Source organism: Rhipicephalus sanguineus, chromosome 11, assembly GCF_013339695.2.
Source record: "Rhipicephalus sanguineus isolate Rsan-2018 chromosome 11, BIME_Rsan_1.4, whole genome shotgun sequence".
In the NCBI taxonomy this organism is placed as follows: Eukaryota; Metazoa; Arthropoda; class Arachnida; order Ixodida; family Ixodidae; genus Rhipicephalus; species Rhipicephalus sanguineus.
Genome location: NC_051186.1, coordinates 9039752 through 9051582, shown reverse-complemented (window position 1 = coordinate 9051582; position 11831 = coordinate 9039752).

The following is an 11831-nucleotide window of genomic DNA, read 5'->3' as shown; positions in this document are numbered from 1 at the left end:
GCTAATTTTACGCCAACGGACTCATGAGTCGACTCACTCAGACTCAGGTGAAGCCGCGAGTCTCAGTGAGTCGGGTAGAGTAATATGTTGGTGAGTTTGAGTCTGAGTGAGTCCGGCTGAGAAACGTTTAGTGAGTCTGAGTCCGAGTGAGTCCGGTTGAGGAAAATTTTGGTGAGTCTGAGTGAGCCCTCGGAGCAAAATATATTTGTTGAAACTATCTGAGTGAGCTCCAATTTTTTTGACGACCTATGGAGGCCAGGTATTACATTCAAAACTAACCGAAACAAGCCAGGTACAATAGGATTGGATACCGAAAAGGCAGTGCGGCCGAATTTAAGTAACGCTCGAACGTGCGCGGGCGCGCTGAGTTCAACAAACCGACAGTTGGCCTCTACCGGAAGTGAGTCATCTTTCTGACCACTCGCAACGAAGTTTTTAACACGGAAGTGTTTTATGCCGGGGTCCACCACGGCTCCACTGACGTATTTCCGTCACGGATATGACGTAAAATACACTAACAGATGGTAAGAAAAAAACTGAGAAAAATTTCCGCTGCCGGGTCGAACCTACGACCCATCGCTCCGCAGCGCGCGGCACTAGCCACTCGGTCACAGAGCGCACGTTTCTGAAGCTTGCTAACGGCAAGCAATTTATATACACCATTTACCGTTCGCGGTACTCGGAGCTCGGTGGCTTCAGCGTGTTCTTGTTGTCACTAGCGAGATGGCGCGAAGAGCGCGCAGGGCGCGCTTTAAAGGTCTACGCTCCGCGCGTCGCGATGCGAGCGCGCTTCTACAGGGGGTCTCTCGTGCGCGCGCGCTTATGTCGTGATGGAGGCGGTTTGTACGTCTTGTCTTTGTTGGCGATTCAGAGCACGAAGGTCACTTCGCTCGCTGCAGCGGCCGCGTTTCCGAAAAAAGCGCGCTGCACACACGCAAAGAAGTAACAATCGTGACAGTTCTTAGTTCGCACTCGTCCTGCGTATGTTCTTTTCGTGCGCCCTTTCTGCTTTAGAGATCGCTTCAAGTTTCGAGCTGCTTGCCGTTCTTCGCGTGACATGACAATTTATTGCTATAGCATTCATTCGTTCGCCCTTGTTGGGAAACAATGTGCAATAAACGCTCAACTACCCCTGTGAAGACGCGTTTCACTTTCGTGTTATACCGATTCATATGAAAGGGGGATCATCCATGTTTTTTCTATATTTCAGCCTGTTTGTTTAACGACAACAACTATTATACACAGTGTCAACGGGAACAAGCGCGTCTGATCCAAACACCCTTGTTGATTTATGTCTGTTATTGGCCAATAAGGATGCTGTGTCTTTTACTACGCGGAGAAACAGAACGCGACCTCGGGTTACAAGCGCCCGCCCACCGACGAGAGCTAGAACAGCTAGGCCTCTGTTTGAAAAAGTGCGCCTGAGAAAAGAGCAATTTCGCGCTCCGCTTGTAGCCTTTGCGCGGCGCGCACACTGCAATATTTGACTGAGCAGTTCATAGCCGTGTCAGCTTTCCGCAGGGTGTGTTTTGTCAACAGACCCGAAGGGTTCTCCACGACCCCTTTAAAACTTCCGTGAGGCTGTGCGCGGCACGAATGACTAGATCTGTGCGCAGCAAAATCTTCGCACCTCCATTATGATAACGCATGCGCCCATTCTGCACATCTAATTCAGTTTTTTTTTTCACTAAACACAACATCCCCGCCAGGCTCCCTATTCCTCGACATGGCTTCATGCGGCTTTTGGCTCTTTCCCCAAGCTGAATATTCTGTTGAAAGGAAACCGATCTAGTTAAGAGGACACATCTGAGAAATGCGACGGGCCTACTGATCACCATTCCGAAAAATATGTACCTGAAATGTTTCTTACAATGGCGGAGCGATGAGAGAGGTGTTTGCATTAATTTGCCGAGGATAGTATACATCGAAGGGGATAAGGGTTTTATACCTTGTAATTAAGGACTGTATTTCCGCTGACCAAAGGTTCGATACTTTTTGCTGGTGTCAATTAAAAAAAAGCGAGGAACACTGTGCGTTAATTATAACGACGTCATGCACCAGGCGGGTGATATCAACGCGCATTATTGTGGACAGTAGAGGCTAGGCACACGGCATTTGCAAAAAAAAAAAAAAAAAAAACTGAATTCTCGCTTAGAATAAAAATATGATTTATAAATGCGCGTCTAAATCCGCACAGTAGGTTTTCGGACATACAAAATTATTCGTTCGATTAGGGCGGTCATATGTTAACAGAGCAGTAATCTACATTTAGCGTGGAGACCCTGCCACAGTCAACGTTACTAGAACAACTCAGTTTCAAAGCTCCGTATCTCCGCCGCGGAGGAGGGTCCGAACGGCGGTCGCGAGAACTAGCGGCGCTGCAGTTTCCGTCTTGCGCCACTATCGGCGTCGTCTGCTGCCACGCTGCGGTCCGCCGCGCAGTAGCTCGCGGCAACTGCGCGGCAACTTTCTTATTGTACTAGTTAGGTGGATACTTAGGTGGATATGCATAAGGTCGTCTGTATGCATTGGCCCGCGTGCGTTGTTCATTGATTGGCTAAGAATCGATGTTCGGTCTATATTGCCACGCCCACTTCTTGTTTTATTTCGATATATTCGGGTTTGACCAGCAAGGACGGTTATTAACGCTCGACGCTGTCCGCGAAGCAGTGTTCGAGAAGCTTCGCGATTGTAATACATCGTCTTGGTAAGATTGCGCGCTGCACGCGAATGTTCCAGCTTTGTCGAGAGATAACGCCGCCACCACGATATCGCTGGAAAGTTCGATAGCGCCTGTATAAAAGCCGACGCGCTTGACCGCTTGTCAGTTGATCGACGGTCGACGCTCTGTTCGCCGCTATCAGTGTATTGCTGTAGCTTGACTTTCAGTTTCCCGGCCACAAGTTCGGCCAAATAAAGTTTCATCTCGGCCTGCTGACTGCTGCCTTCGTCGACGTCACGACCCTGTGACAATATTTGAGCTGTCTACATTGCGCTTAACTTCCAAGCATAGGAGTTTCTAAGCGAATGAGGCTTGTCAGAGTAATTTTTATAACTACCACCACAATTTTAGCCCCTGCCGTCTTATCTAGACCAAGAACAACCCAACACGTTCGTAAAAGCCTTTATAGTGCACAAAGAAGCGTACTTACTCGAGATACAAAAACGTTATAGAAAAAACAGTACTCATGTTTCTACACTTTACTGAAAAAAACTTTCTCGAAAAACATCACCAAAGCTTTGCAATGTTTACAAGACACATTTTCGCGACGGTTAAGGTACTGACCCAAAAGCGGAAAATTTTACGAGAACTGGGTAAATGAAATCCCAGTGTGCGATTAAATCGAATAGATGTCGTCTCTGAGCAATTTTTTCAGCGTATAGTTGTATTTTCGGTGTCTCATCTTTCTACGTCGCATCCTTCTACGGTGCCTTAAACAATTCGAACAGATCGCTGTGATGTGAGCACCGAGCAGTTGTTCGCGCGTACTCTGTCGCTAGAAGAGTCGTCAGTATTCAACTTCAGTTTTTCAACTTCACCGAGCAGATGTTCCATGCCCGCAGCACCTTACGCTGTACGACAGCCGTTTGCGTTTCGTGCTGTAGCCGTTCACTGCGCAGTTAAACTGCTCGTACAATTATCTTTCGCACAAGTAAGTCTCCGTTCCCGAAGCAAAGTGTGGGATTGGGCTAGTTGGTATTCCATTATTAAACTGATCAGCGCAAAAAATTGACACGTACACATAGAAAAGACGAGGACCAGCGCTGGTCCTCGTCTTTTCTATGTGTACCGTGTCAAATTTTGCGCTGAGCAGCCCGTTTCCGAGCCGGCGAGTCTAAAATATTCCGCACATCTTTTTCGATACCTCGTCGTAAAATCTCTCGAAAATCCACTGCTTTGAAGGCATAGCGACAGCTGACAACTGATCGAATGTCAGTGTGATGCAACTGTCAGTCTCGGTAGCGTGTATAGGTAATGGCCTGCCTTTCGTTTTGCTGTTCTATTTCTGGCGGCTCCTCCAAACTGGGCACTGGGCTTTCGCGCGACGCCGTGCGTTTTGGGGGGATTCGCGCCTAAACCCCGAACATTTTGGCTTTGAAATGTGGTGTGGAAGTGCTGGGAACAGCGCGGCACGGCACCGGGCGCGAGTTCCCACTTTCCACGTGGGATCAAAACTTCTGTCCCGCAACGACACGACGATAGTGCTTTACAATGTCGTCACTCTCAAAATGAACGTCACAGACCTTGCATTTCGCAGTAAGCTTTCTATCTTTGCGATGCAAAGCTTGAATGGCGTAGGGTCTTTTGCAGGTCCGAAGAAGTGTCGTGAAGCGGAGTCGTCGCTGCGGTAGCCGCTCTTGCAGCCAGGCGCAAAGCAAGTCGGCATACCGCACTGTGAATCTGTTCGCCCTCATTACGCTTTGTACATCATGCACGTGTCTTCGTACAAGACGCTAAGCCTGGTCAAGAACAGTTGCAAAAATGACGAGCTAACAAAACGCAGACGACGCTGTAACCCACGTGCGCCCGTACATCGGCGGCGCCGATCATAACAAGCGCCAGCCGCGGGAGCTAGACTAGAGTGCCTCGATGCGCGCGCCCCCGCTTAGAGTGTGTCAGCTTTTGAAAGGGCAGATGCCGCCTCCTCGGCCTTGGCGGCAGCGTGGCCGCCATTTTGAATCCCCCGCCCGTCACTTGGCGTGGCGCGCGTGCTGTTTTTGGGTCGGCTCGTGTCCCTCCAGTTTTATGCGCTCGCTACCGTCACCATGGCGGGTGTTGCGTGCCGCAGTGCACCAATCATTCCAGAAACGCTGGGAGCTGTATCGTTTTAGAAGATACGAGGTTTCTTTGGACAGTAAAAATCAAACGTGACAAGCGGCATCCGAAGAACACATTATGCACTTGCAAGAATAATTCTGCCGGTGTTAACCTTGCGTATAAATGGACACACTGATATCAGCTACATCCTCAAATGCTTTGGTTCACGTATGCATGATTCCTGCATTTTACTTTGCCACATTCTTCACTGCACTTGGTTGGTCTTGTATCTGCCTTTGATTTTTGCTTTCCCTATTTTTGTGATTTGAAATGTATCATGGAATATTTATGCGTGTTTTCTGCAGATCAGATCCTTCTTTTTCTTAATAAAATTATTTGTGAGAATTTACGTCCCAAGAACCCCGATATGATTATGAGAGGCACCGTATATGGTGAAGGCTCCCGAAATTTTGACCATCTGTTGTTCTTTAACGTACACCTAAATCTAAGTAATCTAAGGGCCGCTGTCATTTCACCCCGAAATTCGTCTAGCTTTCCATATTTCCAGGCAACTTTTTTTTTTCTTTTTGCCATGGAAAGGCTTTCATTCGAACAATTAGGTCTTGCCCCCCCCCCCGAAAAAATCCTGGCTACGTGCCTGTGCCCATGTATGTATGTGTGCAGTTAAATGTTTTTTATCCTTCCCTGTTTCAGTGTTTCAAGGTTACATTTTCGTCCTGTCTTAAATAATTACGCAGTTTCTGTTTTTTAATCATTTACGATCACTGTGAATCGACTAGTGGCAGTTGTGTTTTATTATGTAATCTGCGTTTTATTTGTGTAATTTCTTCTGTCAGCGCAGCGTTAATGCGCACAAATAAATGGCCTGTACACTGGATAATAACGCGCACACACACACACACACTGAATATCTTATTTCTTTGAGCAAGCATAATTTATTGATTAATAATGTAAGCCCTGAAGGCTCATACAGGAATGCGCATACAACAGTTCTCGCGAAGCGTCTATACAAAGAAGACGCATGAAAATAACAAGAAGGGGGAAGCATTGTGTACAGTAGACACGCTATGTCAGTAAAAAAATACAAGAAACAAAGTGAAGTTGTACAATGAGTACGTCATGGAAAACCAGTTAATGAAATAAAAACTCACAGGCTCCCTTATGCGTTCGCTTAAGACGGCTCGAAAGCGAAAGCCATCTTCTTCTCCGTTTTTTGCGCACAAAGCGCGGTTTAACATTGCCTCCAAGATCGGAAGCACCTCACCTGGTTTTGCACTGCCTTCGTGATCTGCCCACTTTTGACCAAGCTACGATGTCATGCGATAACGGCATCATATGACGTCACGCCAAATTTGTGAAGCCATGATGACGTCATATGGTGGCGTCATCACGTGACGATGATTTTTTTGCATCCCTCGTCCCCAACCTCGTGGTACGCTGACGCCGTAGACGCGGGACGCCGACGGTCAAATTTCGCGTTTTAAAAAGACGTCCGCCACGGTGGTATAGTGGTGACGGAGCTCGGCTGCTGACCCGAAAGTCATGGGTTCGATCCCGGCCGCGGCGGTCGCATTTAGGTGGAGGCGAAATGCTAGAGGCCCATGTACCGTGCGATGTCAGTGCAGGTACCAGATGGTCAAAATTCATGGAGCCCTCCACCACGGCGTGCCTCATAATCATATCATGGTTCTGGCAAGTAAAAAAACCCTAGATAATATTAAAAGAGACAAATAAACGACGCCGTGCATCTGCCGCACAAAGTGTAAAACAGTATTGGAAACACTCAATGATATGTGCATGCAATTGGGCATGCGAGAAAACCTACAGAAAAAGAAACTGCAGATACGAAAAGAAGGAAAAGGCACTGATGCTGCGCGCATGCAAGTTTTACGGCATACTACTTAACAACGTATTCATCGTTTTGATGAAGACTCAAGGTGCAACTCAAGGTGCAACAGTAGCGGCTACAGATTGTGAGCAAGAAATGTCAGCAATAATATGATAAAGAAGCTTTCAGTTCATTTTAGCAGGATATTCGCACCATACTGCCCCTCGGCCCTTTATTCTGTGTACAATGTATGGTGTCATTATAATAAACGAGTAAATTTTGCAAACTTAGCGAAATGAGCCACCTTAATCGCGCTTAGGTAGCTTCGCAACACTAAATTGCGTGTGTTCAGCTACATATACTGCTGCTGCTGACATGTATACAAATACTTTAAACGAATGTTGTGTATTGGAATGCAGAGCTTACGAGAAAATTAGGTAAGGCTTTAGACTTTTCGTTTCCGGCGCAAGGAAGAGGATTGGTTTTCAACATAACAGTCTGCGTCCACCTCTAGCGCATAACACATGCACAGGCCGTCAGCTTACATGAATTACATGCTTCCTTAATAAACATTTAGGCAACAACAGCAATAAAAGCTGCCCAAGCTTCAAAAAAGAAAAGGAAAAGAGAAAGCTCACTAGCGTGCACTTATTTCCGGACGTATCCGCGCACCGCAAGCGCTTTGTGTAGCGCGTTCCGCATGCTGCCGAGCTGCGGCGGGATTCGCAATGGCGGCCGTCGTAGCAGACGACGCGCCTGTCCTCCCCTCAGCGGAGCGCGCGGGCATCAAGGCACCCTAAGCTAGACGTGACTGCAGCGCCACTAGTTCTCACGACCGCCACGCGGACCGCCTCTCCGGCGGAGCTTTTAAACTGAGTTTGTTCTAGTAACGTTGGCCACAGTTACTTTTTGTCTTGGCAGAGCCCTGAAAGTAGCGTTCAGATATTCCCCCGGAAACGGAAAGTGAGGCCTCGTATCCGACACAATATCCGACTAGCGTCTAAGCTAACGAGGCAAAGGTTTCGGGAAACCGCGCTCCGGTCTCTTTGAATTAAGGCTCATTCACATCTACCACTAGCACCTGTCGCGCGACCAAGCTATAGTCGCAAATGGCCGCTTTGGTCGCAAAGCTGACAAAGCGACTGCTTTGGCTCAGTCGCTCGCTGCTCCAGATTTTTCAGTGGCGCGGCTGCAGTCGCAAGCCTCTGAACCATCAGATGCGCGGGAACAGAACGTGCAGCTTACTTTACGGCGCAATGGCAATGCGAGCCGACGTAAATTCTGCGTGGCCACGCGTATAAGTCGCACGCAAGTGTGAACATCGGTCGCCTGCGTTGTGTTCCTTTTTCGTCGCCAGTCGCAAACGGCCGCGCGACCGTTTGCAGTCGCAAGTGTGATTGAGCCTTACGATCGCCCTTCCCGCATTAAGAGAGGCCCCACATTCGCGTCACAGACCGTTTTTATTGTCCCACACTAATCAAGAAGAGAAGAAGAAGAAAAAAGGTAGCCGAAGACCGCGCAGTTGCTCTACTCGCATGGATGCAGTAAGAGAGACCACGTTCGGCAACCAGAGAGGGATTCGCACAGGTTTTCTTACAGCCTCATCCATGCGAGACAGGTCTCATCAGTGAACAGGATGTCCTCGTCGCCAGAGTCGTCTTGGAGAATGTTACGCGGATGCTCCTCCATCTCCTTCGTCATAGTCTTGGGCTGCAGCTTCGCCAACTCGGCCTCGCGGAGCGCCTTCTGAGCCTTCTTCTTCTCCTGGACCTTCTTTAGCCTGCTCGCCGCGCCACAGCGGCCATCAAGTCACCGACAAATACGTTGCACTCTACGTTAAAGGGACACTAGAGGCAATTATAACAATTTATGTCAGAGTGAAAGGTCAATGCTTGAGAACGTCAGCAACGTCAATATTACATGCAGCAGTGCTTTAGTAAACGACAAATTAAGGTAAATGTCGGACACGACTTGCGTCACCAGTGAGATATCCGTTGCTCCGTAGCGCCGGCTGTCGGGCGGGGATGGCTACGTGAGGAGGCCGTTCTTGGAGGCGGGTGGTTTGTATTGCGCTAACGGCATGCGTACCACTAAAACAGGATTTTCTTTCAAACTAAGCATTTCCTTGGCACGAGACAAGTACTATGAAGTTTCTGGAACGCTGTTTCACGAATCCACCTCGACTTGATATTTGCCTTTAGTGCCCCTTTAAGACGGAAAACGTTCAGCTACAACCAACTCCGGGAGACAATCATTTTCTCATTTCTTATAAAAGAGATTCTTGTTTATGTTCAATATTACTTCCACCTGCGTCTCTGCGTAGTCTTCCACCTGCGAAGATAAGCCTCGTCCCTTGCACTCAGCAACGAGAGGGTTGCCGATGCCTTACGGGAGTTCAAAGAGATCAATCTTTACTTCTCGTTTTCCTAACTTACACCTTGCTTTATTTTTTGTAGCAATTTCTTGTTTCATAAATGATGTTCGCATTTTGCCTAGTCAATATCCTTGACATTTTCAAATGTTAATTTCTATTTCTTTCTTGCATATTATTTAACAGAAGGTAATTCATATTTTAAAGATTTCCTTTAAAACAGCGCGTTTATTGGTCAATACCTTGGTGTAAGTGTGCGCCACAAGACCAGGAATCTACTTCTACTTGTACGTAAACATGCGACGGCATCATCTCACTAAGGAAGACTGAAAGAAGACAATGCAGCCGTCATATAAACGTTGATACGAACAAATAGCTGATATAGTCGACAACAGCCAACACCAGCCACCATTTAGCCAACATATGGAAACCTCCGACATTTTCCAATGGTGGGCTGGGTGCTATTCTGGGCACTGGCAAATTCCGCCCATTGTCAAATTTTGTAATGGCAGCATTTCATGAGCCAATCAGAGAGGCTGTGGCAGCCCTCCGAGCCAATCAGAGTTGACCAAAGAAATGAGTGCGAACATCATAAAGAAAAGGAAAATATATTTTCCCGCTGTCTTCATAACTACAGTTTCTGTGATTGCAGATATCGTAAGATCGCCAGATATTACAGCTAGCATTAAAACTATATATGCTACTATAATTAAAGGAGACAGGCGAAGAGCTCATTTCTGCTCACCAGGACTAGAGTTACTGTATATGCTACCTTTAGGTAGCAATACAGTAACTCTAGTCCTTAAAGGCAGCATATACAGTAACTCTAACCAGGACATGATTATGGCGTCCCCTATACCTCTCCTGGCTTCACTGTCTGTTGGTTCCATTAGTCATGGTGGGGGCATACGTATACACGAGAAACCGCAGAAATGTCCGATTGGCCTAACTGTACCCATGCAATAAGCTAAAATAACCACAACGTACATGTGCACCACGCACACATACAAAATAAAATGAGACCCCGTTCGGTACCTTGCTCATCGAGTGGTTGATGTAAACTGCGACTGTGCGCATCGTGCGCTTTTACGTTCTGTTGTGTGCACACTCCAGTGACTTGACTGCAATGATTAGTCTGGAAGTAAATGCTGCTTCGATATTCCAACCACGCAATGATCGCACAGTACGCGACAGTGATTAAATATACTCCATTAACAATGCCTTGCGGGTCATATGTAGGACACGAAGACAGTAATGCATAGTAATGCCAGGTGCAGTGTCACCCTGGTAACACTGAAATTGCTGCAAGTAAATATAACAAAACATTCTTGCATAAGGACAGAAATTAAAGGTTCAGAAAAAGATGGAGACGAAGCAGTGGCGTAGGCAGAAATTTGTTTCAGTGGGGACACGTCATTTATCTGAAGTGGGGGTTGGGCAGGCAAGTGTGGTCGAGTGTTAGTTTGTGCTCTTTGTCCCATGGCAGAAACTTCAGGAGGGGCATGTGCCCGTTGGGCCACCCCCATGGCTATGCTACTGAGATGAAGTGTTCAGCAGGGATCTGAGAATGGATGTCTCAAGTTGAAGTTAATGTTTACACAAGGGGACTGGCCTCTCAGAGCTGCATGAAAACGGGTCCTCTTGTTCACACGGCTCCAGCTCAAGCCATAACATCGCCACTGTCAATCAATTTCTGCTAACACTACATGTAAAAGTCGTTAATATGCAAGCGTTTTGCAAAAAACTGCACACACAAGGACATGGTTGTTACTTGTGGCATTAGCTTGCCGCCGAATCTGGGAATACTTCGTTTTAGCACTGGCGAGCAACATGTCGTTTGGCTTCTAGAATTATGGTGGCCTCCTTGTTCAATATATTTGCCTTACCATTTTTTAAACTGGCCGGCTGGTGTCAAATCGCAGCAGCCTATACATACCAGCCAATGGGCAACCATTCTTATTGTGAATTATTCACGTGCCTGCACACCTAAGATAATTCATTTGTAGGGTCCACCGCTGCAAAGCAAAACTAAGGCTTTGAAGATGTCCCAATGGAGGGCTCTGGGTTAATTTTACCCGCGTTGAGTTTTTGAACACGCCGCTAAACGCATGTGCATGAATGTTTTTCCATTTCAAAAAGATACTGAAACGTTTCAGTGATTGTTGTTGCACTTAGAACTTACAACCATGTGATAAGAATCTTAGCAGGAGGTATGGCACGGACAGAAACACCAAAGAAAAAAAAAAGGCACACCCTAACGAGCGGAAGCACTTCACAGAGCGCGTAAAATAGTGTTCATCCTTGTGCGGACAAGATGTCTAACTCTTACCTCTTCAAAGGCATTCGGCTGTCGTGCAAGCGAAAGGCTGCTTTTGGTATTCGTGGAAGAAAACACCAGGGTCACAACAGCACAGTCAAGCTGGAAACCACTGTCTTACTAGATCACTTCAAGAAAACGAATAAACTTCGTTGTCTTGCAACCTGCGTTGCAGGGCATAAATGGCAAACAGGCCGAAGATTCACTGTTATATGTAGTTGTAAAATTGTGATGGGTATGTGAGAAAATTGGGATGAGAGAAGTAAGTGGTGTGATATGCATAATCAGTGTTGGCGTAACGCGTTACAGTAACGGCGTTACCGGTAACGCGTTACTTTTTCTGTAACTTAGTAACGTACTCGTTACAATTTAGAACTGTAACGGGTAACGTACTTACGTTAACATTTTTCGGTAACGTGTGGTGTCACGTTACTCGTTACTTTTTCATCCTGGGGTGTCGTTTGCTCAGGCTCGCCCACCAAATTCGTTTGTCGCAGCGTCGGACTGCTGTCTGCCTGCCAGGCATTGACCAAGA